General features: G+C 38.8%; 1 pseudogene; it reads right to left on the bottom strand.

Annotated features, from left to right (window-relative positions):
• Positions 1-781: 781 nt before the first annotated feature.
• On the bottom strand, positions 782-21,467 carry LOC128610753 (zinc finger protein 850-like; annotated as a pseudogene).

The raw sequence follows: 21,467 nt of genomic DNA, 5'->3' as shown, positions 1-21,467 counted from the left end.
CAATTTGAGGTGGTTTCACAGGTGAAAGGTGTTCTACTGCCACCTACTGGACTGGAGGGAAATGAATCAAAGAGCTGCTCAAATTTCCATGGGATGCGATTATACTGGAAACAATACAATGCTATACAGTAACACTCTACACTCTATAGTATTGTTCTATAATTTGTACTGTGATACCATAACACCATGATTTTTTTAGACTAGGTTATCACACTGTTATCAAACCATAACCCCCCTGCCCCCCTATCTAAGACAAGGAACTTTTACACACCAAGAGCATCCTAACAGCACCAAGCAGGATAGGTGGCTCTCTAGATGGTGGTGCGATCAGCTGAGCGCACCATTCGCACTGAGCTCCCTGACCTCCATTTCATCCACAGCAATAGTGCTGAACCAAGGCCAAGAAGATAGTGAAGAACCTCAGCCATCTGAACAATAGACTCTTCACTGCTGTGGTCAGGAAAGCGCTTCCGCTCCCTGAAGGCCAACATAGAATGAATGGGGAGGAGCTTCTCCCTACAGACCCTCAAACAGGACAACACCAAGGACTAGAGCTTGGACTTGCTACACAACACCCACTCCATCTACATTAATGTAGATGGAGAACATTAATACATTAATTAATGTTCAATACATCTATTTATGCGGTCAGAATCAATTTACATACTTATTTAAAGGGTAAAATCCAGAAGTGCACCAAAAAGTGCACCAGATGCTGTTACATATGGGCCAAAATCATCCAACTGCAACTCTTCTTTTTCAATTTGAGGTGGTGAAAGGTGTTTTACCAGTCCAAAAGTGTTTACCTACTGGACTGGACTGTGGGGGAAGGACATTAAATATCAATCTAAATCTTCCTATTTTATGCCCAATAGCACTTTAATGCAATCAATCAATCAATCAATCAATCAAAAAAGGCACTGTGAATATTTGGTGTTTTCCCTACAGTTGACTTTGTAAATGAACCATTCTCTCAGTCTGATACCGAATCAGATTAATTCAGATCCAGAGCCTGATCCTGGTAACACTGGGCACAAGGTGGAAGATTTCACCCAGGATGGCACGCCAGCGCAAATCCAAGGGCACCATTCACACACACCCACATTCACACTTGTGGCAATTTACCATCCAACCACTTGCAGGTTTTTGGTCATTGGAGAAACCCACATGAATATGAGAACATGTGAAACACCACACGCACAGGAACCATCATTCAGACAAAAATAAATAATTTTTTTCACAGCCAGAATTATTGCCAGGGACATGCTGTTATAGAAAATCAATCCACACATTCTAATTCAGATATCAATTGCATGTTCCCATCATCTCAAGTGCCTGACATTTATCACACCTCATATTGTGATTTCTTATTATGTCTAATGTTAAATTTCCTTCCTTATTACCTGACTCAACATTCTTTTGGATATTAGAAATATTCTTTTCCCAGTTCTGCTTTGACTGCTACTGCTTGCATGCTATCTCTCTAACCCTAGGGAACAGGCCACATTACACTTAGTCCAATGTTACGTGAGCGTGACCTAAACAAAAATGAGCATAACTTAAATGTGTTTATTTTTAAGCATTTGGGTTACATTTTCATTGCACAAATGAACTGGACACTTCTCACCTACAAAACAGATAATGTAATGCAATTCTCTACCAAAAGAACACATTTTTCAAATTATGGTTTTACCATAGAGTGTCTTGCACAAGTTTTCACCACATCTTTAAATGTGTAGTGTTACAGCCTGGAACTGAAATCGACCTAATTGGTATTTTATATATGAAATGGACTTAATTCATATTTTATATATAAATTACACTGAGATTGTATGTCAAAATCCAAGCTATCTAATGAAGAATTATATCTTTAGCAAATTGTCCTGAGTTTATTGCTCTATTTTGCCCCCTAGTGGAATAAAAGCCACCAGCTCTTTTTTCCCCCTCAACTCGTTAAATTAATTTAATCTAGAAGACAATTTTAATTTAGAACACGAATTACAACATTTTTTGGTGGCTGGATTAGAAATGTGATCTACTTCATATTTAATATACCACAATGCAGAATGTGCACTACACCACTTGCTAAATTCCAATCTCTGCTACTGTATGTTGTACTTCCATTCTTAGATAAACTGCTCTGACTTGGACTAGACTGTTTCAGTTTACTGAGTTAGATATTTTGGGTTCCAGTTTTTACAAAAACAAACACCCTTCCAAAACTATTGAGGCCCAGAACTCACTGTCACAGTCCACTCCGAAACTATTGGAACAGCACCAGCAATTCATTGTTGTAGACTTAAGACATTAGGGTTTGAGATTAAAAGATGAATAAGAGAAGAGAATTGGTATTTATATATATTTAGAATTGGTATTTATATGTACATGTGTTGAACGACATAGAACATAGCACATTTTGTATCAGACCACCCAATAGGCAAGCAAAAATACTGGAAAATTTGACTGAAACGTGTTACTTGTTATCCAGGTGTGTTCTTTTAGATTGATTATTTAAACAATTAATAGCGCTGAACATCTACTCGTGTTTCGAGCCCTGGGTTTCACCTGTGAAGACTGCATTTGTTGTTAAATAAGATAAGCCAACATGATGATCAGGGAGCTGTCTATGGGAGAAAAGCGAGCCATTTTGAAGTTGAGAAAAGGGGGAAAATTCAATCAGAGGCATTGCACGAGCACTGGTCATAACCAATACAACAATTTGTAATGTCAAACAGATGTAAATACCAGGAAATAAAAGCTGAAATTCTAAACTCTCTAACCCAAATGTCTTTGGTGTATAGCACAAACAACTGAATTGTGCAAGAATCGTCCCATACGGTCATCATTAACACAGCTTGTCTCTCATGTGAATAGCTTGGTGTTTTTGGAGATTACTCGGGTGAGTAAAACTTTTTCCACACTCTAAGCAGTGATACAGTTTTTCTCCTGTGTGAATTCGCTGGTGATACTGGAGTGTACTCCATCGATTAAAACTCTTCCCACAGTGTGAGCACTGATACGGCTTTTCTCCCGTATGAATGCGCTGGTGTGCTTTGAGAACACTGTGCTGAGTAAAACATTTTCCACACTGTGGACAGCTATAAGGTTTCTCCCCAGTGTGAATGCGCTGATGTGTCTGGAAATGAGTCTCTAGATTAAAGCTCTTCCCACACTGTGAGCAGTGATACGGCTTCTCTCCTCTGTGAATACTCAGGTGACGAAGGAGAGACCTGCTGTGATTAAAACTCTTCCCACACTGTGAGCACTGATACGGTTTATCTCCAGTGTGAATGCGCTGGTGTTGTTGGAGAGCACGCTCTAGATGAAAACTCTTTCCACATTGTGAGCAGTGATACGACTTCTCTCCAGCATGAATCCGTTGGTGTTGCTGGAAATTACTGAAGTTAGCAAAACTCTTCCCACAGTGTAAGCAGTGATACGGTTTCTCTCCTGTATGGATACGCTGGTGTCTTTTGAGAGTACACATGTTAGTAAATCTTCTCCCACACTGTACACAGATAAATGGTTTCTCTCCTGTATGAATTCGTTGGTGTTGTTGGAAATTACTAAGTCGAGCAAAACTCTTTCCACACTGCGAGCACTGATATGGCTTCTCTCCAGTGTGAATGAGCTGGTGTATCTGGAGATGACTTTTCTGCCTGAAACTGTTTCCACACTTTATGCAGTGATAAGGCTTTTCTCCTGTGTGAATGCGCTGGTGCATTTTTAATCTACTCTGGTGAATAAAACTCTTCCCACAATATGAGCAGCGGTGAAGGTCCATGTGCATTCGTTCTTCACTGGTCATAATAGAAAGAACACCAGCAGTCGTATGATGACTACTGGTGTCTCTAGAGAGAAAAAATGGAAGTCAATAATATGAAAAATACAAAGCAACATTATCCTGCCATGTTCAGCTCTGAAGACAGGCTCTAAGATACCGGGGAAGTCACTTAAAATGGCAACAGCCCAATTGTGGTTCATTAGTTCTCCCTCACAAACACTGGGTGCTTTGGAGCTGAATAATAATTAGAAACTGATTAACTGTAACTGCATGTAATGGAATTTGTAGAGTTTCTGTGATGGTTTATTTTATTCTTTCCAGCAGGGATTCTTCTTCAGATCTTGTATTTAGGCGCACACTAAATCTATCTTGGCACTAATCCTTTCCTCTAGTGTGTTAGACCGAGAATTAATCCGCAGATTAGAGACTTAACCTTTCCTTGCTATTTTTCTGGAAACATCTTCATTTTAGCATGGCCAGCTTGGCCTCCTCCTTCAGCATTTAATTCTTATTGAGTGAGGAAAGTGTAAAACGAGGTAAACAATCTTAGCTGCCTAATCCTTAACAATTCCTAACAAACAACGCAGTCAGGATCAGTTTCCATACTTACTTATTTAAAGGGTAAAATCCAGCTAAGTGACTAGACAATGTTACATATGAACCAAAATCCTCCAGCTGCAGCTCTTCTTTTTGGATTTGAGATGGTTTCACAGATGAAAGGTGATTTACCGCCACCTATTGGACTGAAGTGTGGGTAAGGATGTTAAATATCAATCTAAATCTTCCAGTATTTTACCCAAGTAGACCTGGCTGCAGAAAGCAGGATTGGGCGGGGCTACATGTGTCGCCCCGCCCATACCGGGTCTCATTGATTAGTGGCAATGTAATGACGTCACCGCCTCGGTACTATCACAGTAAATGCAGTTTGATATAATTGTTTATTAATAAGCTACAATACACACTTTTTTCATTTATTATTTTTGGAAAACAAATTAATAAGTACATTTCCACGTAGGAATCCACTTACTGCTTTACTTGCGTGACTATAAAATATTTTAATGTCAACGAGTATTGTTGATGTTCAAATTAGTTATAGTCGCTGCTGTTTTTAAAATTATTATTATATATATTTTTGTAGAATAATGCACAGATTTTTATGCTAGCTCAGTTTAGCTCGTTTTACCTTAACTTACTTTGAGTGAAAACGTGACAGTATGGTTTGCAGTGAGGAAGAGGAGAGGAGGATAAATGAGTGGGAAAATGTAGGAAAGGGAATGAAGGGGGAAAGAAACATCCAGCATTGGAGAATCGGAAAGTGAAGGAAGTGAGGAAAGAGAGAAAAGAATGAAAGAGGGTATAATAAATGTAGTTGTTAGATTTGATGGCGAGGAGGGAATAAAGAAAGCTGACCCAGTTAAATGAACAAAAATCATTAAGGGACAGATTGGAGACGTGAAATATGCTAGAATTCTAGGAGATGGGAACTTGTTGATTGGGTGTAATAATGAAGTCCAAATGGAAAAGGCTAGAAAGCTGGAAAAATAAAGGTTCTTAAGGTTGTAAGAGTGGGGGGAAAGAGAATGCAAGGGTGTGTTCTATATAAAAACCAAAGTGTTGTAACTGTGGAGGAAATCACAGTACTGGGGATGTGAGGTACTTAAAAAAGAAGGTATCGTATGTTGATGCAGTTCAGTTGGATGGAGAGAAACAGCAGAATAAGGAGGGAAGAGGGAATAAAGAGCAAGGAAAAGTAAATGAACAACAATATGAGAGGAATGCATGGATAGAGAAGTAGAAACTGGTCACTTTCGTTGCAGGGGTAATAAGTACAACATTTGAAATAAAGTCAAATACAGAAAGGATTCAGGTGATTGTGAGAGCGTCAGAACATCACTTAGATATGATAGGACTGAAGTGGGAGGAAATAAATGATGAGCTAAGGATGCATGGAAGTCAAGAGAATTCCTGGGTTGGTAATAATATTAATGCTAACTTTGCAATGGAATGCAAGAAGTTTATTGGCTAACGCACAAGACTTTAAGCAATTTGTTGCTAGTAAAAGAGAAAAACCAGAGGTCACATGTGTAGAAGAGACTTGGTTAGAAACTCAGTTAGATTTAGTTTTATATGATTATGTGGCAGTAAGACATGATAGAAGAGAGAGGGGAGGAGAGTGTACTACATTTATAAAACAGGGTGGATCATACCAAGTATTAGGTCTAGGGCCATATTGCTAGAAGCCGGGGAAAAAACTCTGCATACTTTTTCAATTTGGAAGAAAAACAACGAGGTGAACTTAAAAAAAAAATCCTCTTTGTCTATTGATGACACTGTTGAATATCAGATAACAAAAATAATTTCAAAAGTTGTTTCAGGATTTTATTAAAAATTATATACATCATCCTTTAACCCTGATCCAAGTGATCTGTTTTTTTTTTTATTAAGATACAACCCTTCACTCTTTGTATAAGTATAAATAATAAAAAACTTTTTTTGTTGTTTTTTTTTTGTTGGAAAATGTTATAAATTGATAGATCTACAATTTGGAAAGTTTGAGTTGCAAGAGTGCGAGTATAAACACAATGAGGCTGTAGTAGAAGAGTTTTCCTGTTCGGCGTGATGACGTTTAATGTCCGCGACAACCTCTGTAGTCCCATTTAGTCACTTATTGTTATTATGTAGTCCCATTTAGTCACTTGTTAGCAACTGTCTTTTCAAGGCACGTAAACGCTTTTTTTTTTTTTTTTTTTTTTTAAATCTCGATTGGGGTATTACTGATGTATTTTATGGCGTAGTATAAAACGTGAACATATCTTGTGCTTCTGTTAACCACAGACCTTTTTTCAGGCATTTAACCAACATAATGGTTTGGTGTATTTTTTTTTTTTTAAGGCTTGGATGGGGTTGGCCAAGACTAAATTAAGAATAGAATCCAACAACATGGACAGATAAATCCCCATGACAAATTCCCAACATCCTGAAATGTGTTGGGTCAAAAGTGGTAAAAGTCACCAGTATGAAACAAAACACAACCACTTTGAATTGTCTTATTAAGTATACCTGCAAATAATGTCAAGATCACAAGGAAATTAGTCATGATAACAAGAAAACAACTTTTGCTATGTCAAGATCATGAGAAAATCAGTTAAGGATTTGATGGTTTTTCTTAAGAAAGGGAAGATTTTGAGGTCCAGCTCTCAGGACATTAAAAATTGCACTTAAACTATATACAGGACAAGCTCCTGGTGTTTGTCCAGTGCCAGATGTTCAGATGTTTAGTAATTGCTGTGCCAGGAAATAAACCGGTCACCTCTAATACTCCATATTTTTTGGGGTCTATGGAGTGTAAATCGTTCCAGTTGAATCAGGTGACGAAAGTGTCAAGACATTTTTAAAATGATGCCTATAAATGAATGCACACAGATTCAACTCTGAAACAAGAAATGTTTACTTACACAACTGCTTTAAAGGAGCACATTGTGACTGTTTTATTTTTATTTTTAACAGAATAAAATACCTGTGCTTTAATATTTGCAGAAAAACTTTCTTCTTTTCTTTTTTTCCCAAAAATCAACAAAATATGTATATGTAATGTGTATATAAGTGGTGGCCAAAACTTTGAATACAAATGTATGCATGATCTTTAAACTGATAGATCACTTACATTACTAGCAGAATATTCAGCTGGATGTTAACGTTAACATTAGCAAACTTGTGTAACTTATAAGTACATTATACATCCAAACACCTGACCATCGCTCCCATATGTGCTTGTTGAACATCCCATCCCGAATCCATTTGGAATATAATGTGTAGTGTGTCCCAGCTGTTATAACAGTTTCTTCTGGAAGGGCTTTCTGCTAGATTTTGGAGCGTGGATGTGGGGATTTGGGCCCATTCGGCCACAAGAGCATTAGAGAGGTTGGTTGTTGGGCAAGGAGGCCTGGCATGCATTAGGCATTCCAGTTCAAAAGTCCCAAAGGTGATCCGTGGGGTTGGAGTCAGGGCTTTGTGTAGGACACTTGAGATCTTCCACTCCAACCTTAACACACCATGTCTTCATGGAGCTCGCTTTGTGCACAGGGGTATTGTCATGCTGGAACAGGTTTGGGCCTCTTAGTTCTAGTGAAAGGAAATTGTAATACTACATCATACAAAGACATTCTACACAATAGTGTTCGTTGTAATTTTGTGGCAACCAAACGGGGGGGGGGGGGGGGGGAATGTGTGTGTGATGGTCTGGTGTCCACATACTTTTGACCACACAGTAGATTTAAATAGGTAAATCCATTTTCAAAATATATACAATTGTAAAGCTTTTCTCTGGTGTGAATTAGCTGGTGGTGTTGTACTTTATACAGCCAGTTAAAACATTTCCCACAACGTGAACAGTAATATGGCTTTACTCCTGTGTGAGTGATTTGGTCACTGATTAAAACTCGTTCCTCACTCTGAGCAGTGATAAAGCTTTTCTCCAGTGAGAATTCGCTGGTGTTGTTGGAGAGTACTATGTTGATTAAAACATCTTCCACGGTTTGAGCGGTGCTATGGCTTCTTTCCTTTATGGATGCGCTGGTGTGTTTTGAGTTGAGTGTGAATTAGTTGGTGTCGTTTGAAATTACCCAGTCGATTAAAACTCTTCCCACACTGTGGGCAGTGATATGGCTTCTCTCCTGTGTGAATACGCTGGTGTGCTCGGAGACCACTTTGTTGGTTAAAACGTTTTCCACACTGTGAGCACTGATAAGGTTTCTCTCCGGTGTGAATGCGCTGATGTGTTTGGAAATTACACTCTCGATTAAAACTCTTCCCACACTGTGAGCAGTGATACGGCTTCTCTCCTCTGTGAATACTCTGGTGACTCTGGAGAGTCCTCTTGTGATTAAAACTCTTCCCACACTGTGAGCACTGATACGGTTTATCTCCAGTGTGAATGCGCTGGTGTTGTTGGAGAGCACGCTCTAGATTAAAACTCTTTCCACACTGTGAGCAGTGATACGACTTCTCTCCTTCGTGGATGCGCTGGTGTGTTTTGAGATTACACTTGTGAGTAAATCTTCTCCCACACTGTACACAGAGAAATGGTTTCTCTCCTGTATGAATGCGCTGGTGTTGTAGGAAATTACTCAAGTCAGCAAAACTCTTCCCACACTGTGAGCATTGATGCGGCTTCTCTCCCGTGTGAATGCGCTGGTGTGTTCTGAGAGTACACTGGTGAGTAAATCTTCTCCCACACTGTGAGCAGATAAATGGTTTCTCTCCTGTATGAATTCGTTGGTGTTGTTTGAAATTACTCAAATCAGCAAAACTCCTTCCACACTGTGAGCAGTGATGCGGCTTCTCTCCCGTGTGAATGCGCTGGTGCTGTTGGAGATGACCTTTCTGCCTGAAACTCTTCCCACACTGTGAGCACTGATGAGGCTTTTTTCCTAAATGAATGCGCTGGTGCGTTTTTAATCTCCTCTGGTGAGTAAAACTCTTCCCACAATATGAGCAGCGGTGAAGGTCTGTATGCATTTGTTCTTGACTGGTCGTAGTCTTTTGCTGACGACTGGAGTCTTTTTTGCGAATCATATTCTAGTAAGAAAAGACAAAAATAAAAAGGAACTTAATATCATGAAAAATACTAAATTGTATTGTCCCAATGCCCCAAAATGAGCTATTAAATTTGTTCAATATTATTTATTTTTACCATTGTTTTTTCAGTAATTGTGGTGAGTGAAATATGTAACTCTCTTTTCTGTTTTTGCATCAGAGCATTTTATTTCTTTTTTCATTCATCTTCCATTGATACGTTTCATGTTTGTGTCTGTTTTTTTGTTGGCTCTTTTGTTGAACTTGTCTGCTGGTTAAAGAGTATGTCGGAGCGCCAACCTAATGATTGGAGAGTCAGATTTCCAAATTGGTGTGGTACAGTATAAGAGGAATAAAACACTTCAGAAAGTGCTGTTCTACGAAAATAATCCACTTTGGGAGTGGTCACGGCCATCCAAACTGCATCACACTGTCCTGTCATGGATCATCTTCCTTTGCAGAACTCCCTGTTGTGTTTTATTCTTTCTCAATTTATTTCCTGATAAAACAGTAGTCTATTCTATTGTGTGATTCCAAAAATCTTCCTTCTTCACGCCATACGTTTTGATATACAAACTAAACCATGGTGTAAACTGGGGACTTTTTGAGGATGTAGTAGCTTACATTCTCATGGAAAGAGTTGGCAACACTGGCTGGTGTTTACTGACCATTTAGAGTTTTGTATCTCGTTTTCACACACAAAAAAAATTTATTTAAGAGGTAAAAAGCCGGCTATCTGGACTAGACACTATTACATATGAAGCAGAGATCCATTTAGGATCCAGTCAGTAACAGTTATCCAACACCAAGCAGCTCAGAGAATCAGATTCACGTGAACTTACCTCACGATTTAAAGATCAACACATGTATCCTCCTCAGTGATCTTCTTTAAAAAAACAAAAAAACAAAAAAAAGGATCAGAATAGACTGTACTGTAAACATGCAAGCATAAATAGTTACATGTAACTCAACTCTTCAAGTGGGAAAAACTGCAGGACTGCTTCTGCTTCTTCTTCTTCTTCCGCCACCTCCTTTTCTTCTTCTCTGGTTTATTTACAGTTGCAAACCAGCTTTTGGTACATCACTGCCACCACCTGGATAGGAGTGTGGAGCAGCAAAGGAGGTTAAAAAGAAAAAATATTGCACATTTCAAACTTAAATCCTGTTATACTAGTCTGTTAATAATAGATAATTTAATAACTTTCCCTTGTCCTGGACCACTTTTTTATTTTCTTATAAGACTTTGCAGTGTAATGCTAATTACACCCAGTTCAGATCTTTAATTTTCATATGTTGTACAGAGAAATGTTCCACTGCCTCTGCTTGGCTGCAATACCTCCATTGTCCTGTTTCATGTTTTCCTATAAACAGTGAATGATTTAGACCTGAATGCCCTATTCTAAGACGAGTAATAATCGTAGCCTCTTTTCGTTTTTTACAGACTATCCTCTCTGTATTAACTTGCTTTTGAATCCTGTATAGATGCCTTCCTTTAAGTTCTCTGTAAGCAAAGCTTTATTTAAATAGTACTTTTTTTTTTTTTAAACAATGTTTACAAAGTGCTTTACAAAAGACATGAAGTAGATACAGGAAATATAAAATCAGTATTATTAAATAAAATAAATAAAATGCTAAGCAAATAAAACAGAATAAATAAAAGAATACAAATCAAATCAAGTATGGAAAATTAACTGGTTTGAGGAAAGGCCCCAGTGAACAAATGCACTTTAAGATACTTTTTAAATGTGCTAATTGAATGAACTGTATGTAGGTTGTCAGGGAGAGAAGTTCAACAGTTTAGGCCCGTAGTGACTAAAGGCCAACTCCCCGCTTTTCAGCCATGTTTTGGTTAAAACCAGCAGGTTGCAGTTGAATGACCTACAGTAAGTGATCCAGCAGGAGTATAATTAGTGATCATATAACAAAGGTATGTGGAGCACCACCATGAAGACATATGGAAAATTAATGACAGGATATTAAAATCAATTCTTTAAGACAAAGGTAACCAGTGAAGTGATTTAAGTGCCGGAGTGATATGATTCTTCAGACTGGTACGGGTCAGCATTCTTGCAGCTGCATTCTGAACTCTTTGTAAGTGTTTAATGGAGCTCGTTGGTAAGCCACCAGAACACTGTTGCAGTAGTCGAATCTAGACGTAACAAAAGCATGTATGAGTTTCTCAATATTTGTGGGGGAAATTGGACTGTCTGTCCCATTTCTCTTGCCACTTCATTTTAATATATGCTTGGATATTTTTTTGTACCTCAGTTGTACTTAATGGGACCTGAATATTAATATTTGGGTGACTTCAAGTTCGTTTAGCCATGCATCAACAGTTTCATTACCCTCTGCTCCCACAGGGGCTGTTACCCATAAACATGTCAGGACTAACTGCGTGTTGTGGACTCTGAATAAACTTGCAAGAATTTCATATTTCATATATTGTCTTGATGAATATTGTCCATTGAGAGGCTTGTTAAAGCTGAGAAATAGTCGATATGAACTACTACATTTAAAGGGTGAACATCCTACAGCAGTTAAGGAACCTGCAGGTCTTCTCCACCTTTTTTTTTTACTTGAGGTGGTTTCACAGCTGAAAAGTGTTCTACTGCCACCTACTGGACTGGACTGAGAGCAAATTCTTCAGAGTTCACCATATTTTGTACAATTTAGCCTTTACAGCTTAAAACGTTGTGATTCCTCTATAGTAGGCTGGGGAAAGCTAGTATTGTACATTAATAACATGAATAGATTTGATGGTTTTGCCTATGAAAGGGAAGATTTTGATGTCCAGCTTCCAGGACATTAAACTGTGCTTAAACTATAATGTCAAGCTCCTGGTGTTTGTCCAGAGTCAGATATTCAGATATTGAGTAATTGCTGTGCCAGGGAAAAAAAACCCTGTCACTTCTAATGCTACAAGGTTTTGGGGGTCTATGGGGTGTAAATTGTTCCAGTAGAATCTGATGAATAAAGTCTCAAGATATCTTTGAAATAATGTCTGAAGATAAATGAAAATAAACCACAACAGCAACTTCCATATCTTGGTGTAGGGGATGAGATTATACTGGAAACACTACACTGTTACACAGCTATTCAATTCAACAATTTAACAATGGACACGGTCACAAAGCAGATTTATAGCTTTATTTATGGCTCAGTTTTGGTACACTTGTGCATGTTAAAACAACTTAAATAAGTACAGCGATGCTTGAAAGTTTGTGAACCCTTTAGAATGTTCTATATTTCTGCATAAATATGACCTAAAACATCATCAAATTTTCACACAAATCCTAAAAGTAGACAAAGAGTGAAATTAGACTCAGGTGATATCAATCAGTGGGATGACAAAGAATAGGGATCTATCGAAATCTGATCTTCACAACACATTTGTGGGAGTGTATCATGGCACGAGGATTCATTTCATTTCACTCGTATAATTTCTGAGGACTCATTTGTTTAACTGGGTTCTCTTTGTCTACTTTTAGGACAAATCAGACGATGTTTTATCATATGTATGCAGAAAAATAGAAAATTCTAAAGGGTCCACAAACTTTCAAGCACCACTGTACATCCATGCATTTTCTATACCGCTTACCCCAGGGGTCATGGGGCACATGGCAGGGTACACCCTGGACGAGGTGCCAATCCATCACTGGGCACAATCACACACACACACACACACGCACACACACACACACACACACACACACACACACACACACATTCACACACTACGGCCACGCCAATTGGCTACAATGCATGTCTTTGGACTGGAGGAGTACCCGGAGGAAACCCCGAAGCATGGGGAGAACATGCAAAATCCGCACGCACAGGGTCACAGCAGGAATCGAACCCTCAACCCTGGCGGTGTGAGGCAAACGTGCTACCCATGAAGCACTAACACAGCTTCTCTCTCATGTGAATAGTGTTTTTGGAAATTACTTGAGTAGGTGAGTAAAACTTTTCCCACACTCTTAGCAGTGATACGACTTTTATCTTGTGTGAACTCGCTGGTGATACTGAAGATGACTTCTCTGAATGAAACCCTTCCCACACTGTGAGCAGTGATACGGCTTTTCTCCCGTGTGAATGCGCTGGTGTGCTCTGAGACCACTTATTTGGGTAAAACGTTTTCCACACTGTGAGCAGCTATAAGGTTTCTCGCCAGTGTGAATGCGCTGATGTGTTTGGAAATTATTCTCTCGATTAAAACTCTTCCCACACTGTGAGCAGTGATACGGCTTCTCTCCTCTGTGAATACTCTGGTGACGCTGGAGAGACCTTTTGTGATTAAAATTCTTCCCACACTGTGAGCACTGATATGGTTTATCTCCAGTGTGAACGCGCTGGTGTTGTTGGAGAGAACGCTCTAGATTAAAACTCTTTCCACACTGTGAGCACGGATATGATTTCTCTCCTACATGGGTTCGTTGGTGTTGTAGACAATTACTAAAGTCAGCAAAACTCTTCCCACAGTGTGAGCAGTGGTACGGCTTCTCTCCTGTATGGATGCGCTGGTGTGTTTTGAGACTACACTGGTGAGTAAATCTTTTTCCACACTGTACACAGAGAAATGGTTTCTCTCCTGTATGAGTTCGTTGGTGTTGTTGGAAATTACTCGAGTCAGCAAAACTCTTTCCACACTGTGAGCAGTGATACGGCTTTTCTCCTGTGTGAATGCGCTGGTGTAGCCGGAGATGACTTCTCTGATTGAAACTCTTTCCACACTGTGAGCACTGATGAGGTTTTTCTCCTGTGTGAATGTGCTGGTGTGTTTGTAAACTACTCTGGTGAGTAAAACTCTTCCCACAATATGAGCAGATGTGAAGTTCTGTGTGTATTTGTTCTTGACTGGTCATAATACAAAGAATAGTAGCAGTCATTTGATGACTACTGGAGTCTCTTGTGGGCATCATGTTCTTCTGTCTCTAGGGAGAAAAAAATGGAAGTCAATAACATGAAAATACAAAGCAACATTATCCTAAAGTAGAATAAAGAACTGTTACATTTTTCTATGTATTATTATCGTTAGGGATGTCTCCCCCTCCTGAGGTGCCAAACAGTTTGCCAGAAGGTTCTGGGCCACCAAAAAGTTTTCTTTTGTTACCTGGTCTACCCAAATCTTGGATTTCACGCCTGCTGCTGCTTTTACGGCAGCCATTTTAGCTTTCGTTTACCTTTCAAATGAATCAGGAGAGCAGTGGGTGGATTATACTTTCATGGAGGCAGAATTGAGAGGTTATCCTGGTCAAGGTAACAGCACTGTAATGACTGATTACTTTATATTTTGGGAAATACAAACAAGTTCAGCACCAAATAATTGTGGGAATGGGTGGGACTGGTCAAACTTTTGGCAGGTGCAGATTTGATTGGTCAAGAGTGTCTGCATGAATGTTTTTTTTTTTTTTTAATCCCACAAATTATTTATTTTCCTTAGTAATTCTGGTTGTAGTTTATATTCTACCACAAACCATTGACTGCCACTTGACTCAAACTGAACTCAGTGGTTTTTGTCTGAGATCTTAGTCACCAGCCTCAGTACAACACTGGGAGAAAACGCAGATCCACACTGCTACTGCAGGTGACAATTTTCAATTTATGCTACAGCATTATTTTGGGAAACTTTTTCCACAGTGGAGCTCATTCCCCTGGAATCTGATTACAACATGGTATTCCTAATCACCAACAGCTTGAAGACAGGGCAAGGGGTGCACTAATTTAAGGATACAGCCTGTTTAAGGACTCAGAGGACTGAGACTCGTTTTGTTTTAAATTCCATTCTGTAAGGAGTCACCCCTCCCTTTACCCTTCTCTATTTACATAGTGTTCATTTAATTTTTGAATAGATATTTATTGACATTTATTTTTTAATGGTTTTATGTAATTTTGTAGTTTTAATTTTGTAAAACTGTAATTTTATAAAGCACTTTTCAGTTTTTTAGTGAAATGTGGTATATAAATAAAGATTTATTATCAGAGGGCCAAGTACTGAAGGTGTGTAGGCACCCTTTTGTTATTCTACCTTTTGCTATTAGGGGCTGAGCATCACTGGTGCAAAGCACCTATTGTTTTTCTATGGATCTTGCTTATTATTATTATTATTCTCGCTATGGTGTCTATGGCAGCCCATAGAACTATGTGGTAAAACGTTGTGAAATTTGGCACACAGCTTCAGGACACATTCAGCAAAATACACCAAATCTGGGCCCCAAGCTCCGAAAGCTGTAGTGCCACCCACAGGTCGAACCTTGGCCAAATTTCAAAGTGTGTTTATGGCCATAACTTTTTAACTGTGTCACCAAAATTTTTGCCATTTTGGATTTTGTTGAAAACAAACTCTCCCTGTTTTACACAACTCTCCCTACAAATTTTGTCCAAATTTCACAAAACCTGGCTCATAACATCTTCAGATTAATCCACACAAACTTTATTGAATGGAATTTTGATTTTCGAAACCGCTTGATGGTAAGAAGCCAACAAATCTGGCGATGAAGTCGCAATCAGGAAGTGATGCTGTATCTCATTAACGACTTTACGCATTGTCATTAAACTTGGTACATGTCTTCAGGATTATGACCTGAGGCTATGAAACAAATTTCATACAATGCCCCCAGAGGTCAAATGTTACAATGACATTTAGAAAATGCTCGAATCCAATCAATGTTTTCGCTACTCCTCCTACAAATTACACCCAAAATCATCAAATTTGGATCATATCCAAATATCCAAGACCTGTCTGCATAAAATTTATCAGATGGATTTTTGATATTGAAAACCGTTCTCCCACAATGTGTCCATAAAAGAAAAATATAGTTTCCGAAGTCATATCTCTGCAAAGCATAACTTAAGGCAACATAAAGCAAACTTATGTGTATTGGGACCATTCCCTGAATGTACCCAAGAAGTTTCACTCCAGTGCCACCTAGTGCTATAGTAGCTTTTACGTTTGAATGGAATTTTGATATAGCAAACCGTTTACCCGTGACACAGCAAGAAACTTGGTATGGGTCATCGGGACCATAACCTTAGGGTCCTTGCCAGTGGAATCAAAAAATTTCAATCTTAAAAATGTAAGTTTATTAAATTCTGGGCAGTTGTAGATAAGTGGTTAAGATGTTGGACTACTGATTGGAAGGTCATAAACACTACCAAGCTTCCTCTCCTTGGCCCTTGAGCAAGTCCCTTAACCCTCAACTGCTCAATTGTATAAAAGTATCCATAAAATGCCACAAATGTCAATTATAAGCTTTATGATAGACCAAAGTGTTCTTGGATGAATGAAATGAATTAAATGGCGAGCACGCTGAAATGGACGTGAGGCTATATGTATTCAGACCAAACTTAGTATCGCCATCATGACTTAAGAGTACCTGCACCATTTTGGAACAGCTAAAAAGCTATTTTATAGCATTATAAGTAATTCTGTCAATGGTTTAAAAACACCCACATCAACACATCAACTTCTTTTCCGTTTGTGTGCTTGGCCTGGTAATTGCTGCTTGCAGCTATATTTATTATTATTCTGTTTCATCTTCTGGCTAGGGTGTCTATGACAGCCCATAGAGCCATCTTGTAAAAAGATGTGAAATTGGGTACGCTGACTGGGAAGGCTCTAAGGAACATTCTGACAAATTTGGGCAAAGTGCTGCCAATGCTCTAGTGCCAACATCGGGTCAAATTTGGGCCTAATTTTGAAGTATGTTTATGGTCATAATCTTTGAACCATGTGTCCAAAATTTAAAAGCCAGGCATACCTGGATTCCCTGGGTTGAGATGAGTTCAACCTCTATGACCTCTATTTCCACCTAATTAGATTTTCCGCCATCTTGGATTTTGTCCAAAACAGTTTTTATGCTACTTGTCCTACAACTTTTGTCCAATCATCACCAAATTTGGCAGGCATCATCATCAGAGTAAGCCTCATAAAAGGCATCAAATGAATTTGGAATATTATGGTTTGCCTGTAATGGGCCAACAAATCTGATAGCACAGCTGTCAAACCGGATGTGAGGCTGTATCTCAGCAATGACTTTGTGCACTGACATACAACTTAGTAGGTAACTTCAGGACCATGACCAGAGGTTATGCAACAAATTTAGTGACAGTGCCACCTATGGGTCAAAAGTTACAAAAGCATGCTAAAATGCTTACATATAACTTCCATTTTTGCTACTCCTCCAAATTTTGTCCAATCTTCACCAAAATTGGCTCACATCATCTTGAGATCTGTCTAAATAAAACTTAAAAAAGGAATTTTAATATTCAAAACTGTTTTCCTGTATCATGCTAGCAAATGCAAAAAAAAAAAAAAAACATCTTGGATTTTGTCAAAAACTGTTTTTCCACTACAAATTATGTCCAATCAACATCAACACAATTTTGGCGTGCATTATTTTCAGACCAACCTGGACATGTGATATTCACATCATATTGAGACCCATTTAAACTTGCACAAAGTGGGGGGAAATGTCTAAACTGATGAGAAAAAACAAATACCTTAGATGTTTTTAAATTGCAAGGAGAAAAACATTAACAGTTCACCCAGGACACCCTGCTGCCCACTTGTTCCTCTAGACCGTTCCTCCTATAGTCAAAGAATTCCACCACTGTCCATGGTCAAACAATACACCTCATGAGTGAAACTACAAGTCATGCTTGAATCCCTTTGCCTAAAGTTATGGCTCTCCTTTCCTGTGATTGGCAACAACTGTCTGGGTGCTTGGCCCCCGAATATGCTTCTTGCAGCTTTAAAGGAGTCATATCATGATTTTTAATGTTTTCCTTTTGTTTGGGTGTATAAGGTGTCTGTTTGTGCATGTATAAGATCTGCAAAGTCACAATGCTCATAGTCTCCCCCATAGGGTTTTATTCTAAAAGAGAACACTGCTCCAGACCTGCCAAAAACAGGTCGTTCAAAGTCCAGATATTACTTCCACAACACGTCTACATCGCACCATGCACTATTAGCATAATCTTGCCCAAAGGCAGGCACGAAGAAAGAAGGCGAAGCTTCAGTGAATTCAGACGCCATGTCGTGGAGATGCTGCGTGTTTCATTGTGAAAGCAAAACCCCTTTGTTTAGCCTTCCGAAAACGGACAAAGTTAGGAATCAGTGGTTACTGTTTATTTATAACGCTGATCCTGAGCAGTACAACCCAAATGTTTGCTTGTGCACAACGCATTTTATGGAGGACAGCTTCCTGAATCTGGGAGAGAAAAATGCAGGCTATACACGAAGGCTACTCCTGAAACTACCATAGCTGCAATTTATGTATATATTAACAGATTTATTTTATTTAAAAACACCACCACTTGCGCTTAAAATGTGTGGATTCAGTGGTGAACGCAGTATTACCTGCAACCTCTGTCCCACAGTGAACGCAATGCCGTGAACGCACCGCACGCGGCGCAGGAACAGGGCAGAAGCAGAAAGCAGTGCGCAGTTTGAGGCGCGAGTGCCGCGTTTGCTTTCACACCAGCAGCGTTTCACATGCATAAACTGCAGCACACTTTGCAGAAAGGTTCTCAGGTTCCATTGTTAATTTCCTTGAAAAGCAAACCAAAAAATATACAACAGCTATTGTGAGTGTTGAGGAGTTTTGTTAACTTGATCATAATATAACATTTACATAATGGGGAAAAGCAGGTTTACAATTCACGTGTGACAAAAACTCAACACTCACAGCAGGCACATACTGAGCAATAATTAGTGCATGTTTTGTAAAGACATGAAAACATGTTGCACCACAACAATTATTTGCATTCACACAAATACTCCCAAATATATTTTGAGGTCACACAGACTAAATTTCAAGAGCATATGCGACCAAAATATGTGACAAAAATGCATATACGACCAATTTTGGACCTCGTATATGGTAAAGGCAACGACATGTTGCTTAGGAGCTTAGAATTGCTGTAGAAGCCTTGGAGGCTGAAGCTACCCGGGGGGGGGGGGGGGGGGGGGGCGTCACATTTATGACGCACACTTGAGGTTTTTGGCCAATCACAACACAACTGCTTTGGAGAAATCGGAGCGTTTCATGCAGCCTGGGAATAGAGGTAATGCAATAATGTACAGTATGTGACAAATAATGTGTTTTTTGGACATTAAAGCATGTTAACCTATTCTATTACACCCAATAAACAAAATAAGGAACGTTTAAAAATGTTTAAAAATCATGATATGACCCCTTTAATTATAATATTAATAATAATAATAATAATAATAATAATAATAATAATTATTATTATTATTATTATTATTATTATTATTATTATTATTATTACTACTACTACTTTCCTGAAGATGTACTTTCTAAGATAGTTGAGGAAACAAAATGTATCTCAACCAAATAATGGTTCAGAATTATAGAACGATCACTGAGAGCATTCTGACATCCTCCATCACTGTGTGGTTCTTCTCCTCTTTGTGTACCAGTCCAAGAAACTATTAAATACCATCTGTACTGCTGAGAAGATCATGGGGTGCCCACTCAGTGCCATCACTGAACTGTTCATCACATCCAGAGCAAGGACACAGAGCCAGAAAATATTTACTGACCCCATGCATCTGGATAACTGCGTGTTTCAGAAGCTACCATCAAACAGGTCCTATCAAAGCATATGAACCAAGAGAGCTCGTCACCACTTCCGTTTATTCCCATTTGTTATCAACATTATTACCAAAAACCAATCATGTTTTCTGGGTTTTGGACAGATCCTTACTCAAGCAGTTTATCACCTATAGTTTATGTAGTATAGTTTACTATATTTATCAGACATCATCATATCTGGACTACAATAACTCATGCAGTCCTGATGCCTGCACTGAACACACAATACAACCTAATTGAACACTACATTAAACAGGTAAGGAATTCTGTCTTTAGTACATCTTTTCTTCAGTAAACAGGTGCTAGATGTAATATGATAGGGGAGACCTGAGTGGGGGAACTGGCCAACACTTAATTAGGAATAAAATCCAACACCATGAACATCTTGACATGTCGAAAGTGGTAAAAAGCACCAGCATGAAACTAAACACAGCCACTTTGAATTGTCTTATTTACTATACCTATAAACAAATCATTAACGGTTATGAAATATAAAGTAACGTCACAATTCAGCCAGTTTTAGTTTGACCTTTGTACAGAAGGAATTTGATGCATCTGGCACCAGTTTCACTTTAACTTACCTCTTGGTGCATCTAGTTAGAACATAGTTACCCTCTCCAAGTACAGCCACAGTAACCAGCATTTCTTAAACACCTTCAGATTTAACTGTTGCTGTAAACCTCATGGAAGAAAATCTTGTACAGAACATAGAAATGCAAAGATATTTTCATGTAGAGATGATCATCTCGTCTTCTGCTTCTTCTTCTACTTAAGGTGTTTGACAACTGAAAGGTGTTTTATCGCCACCTGCTGCACTGGAGTTTGGGGGTTGCCAAATCTCTTCTCATAATTCCCCGGCAGTATATTCTGTTCAATCAGTGGTCGAGCCAGGAATTAATTCCAAAAGTGGATGAGGATATATACCAAATATAATCCCTGTGAGATTTGATGAATTGGTTAACTGTGCCAGAAAGTAGTCGAAGCAGTGGTGGAACGAATTTGTTTTTGAATTATTTAAAGCACAATCTACCATCAACCGATCTTGCCACAAATATAACTTCGCCAATCAAAAAAATGATTAAAATAACACCACAGAGACGGAAACAATGTACACTTACCGTTCACATTAATAGAAACATTTGCACATGATGTACAGCTGCTCATTTATGCACTTATCCAATCAGCCAATCATGTGTCAGCAGCACAATGCATACAATCATGCAGATACAGGTCAAGAGCTTCAGGTAATGCTCACATCAGACATCAGAATGGGGAAAAGTCTGATCTCTGTGACTTTAACCATAGCATGGTTGTTTGTGCCAGAAGAGTATTCAGAAACTGCTGATCTCCTGGGACTTTCACACACAACAATCTCCAACGTTGCCCATATATTTCTCTTTTCTGTTTTAACTTTCACTTCTACTTCTGAGAAAGTTTCTTTCTTTTTTTTGCCATTTACCCATCATTTATAGCTCTGTGAGCAATGGGTG

This window comes from Ictalurus furcatus, chromosome 7, assembly GCF_023375685.1.
Source record: "Ictalurus furcatus strain D&B chromosome 7, Billie_1.0, whole genome shotgun sequence".
NCBI classification, from domain to species: Eukaryota; Metazoa; Chordata; class Actinopteri; order Siluriformes; family Ictaluridae; genus Ictalurus; species Ictalurus furcatus.
This window is presented reverse-complemented; position numbering and strand designations above follow the sequence as displayed.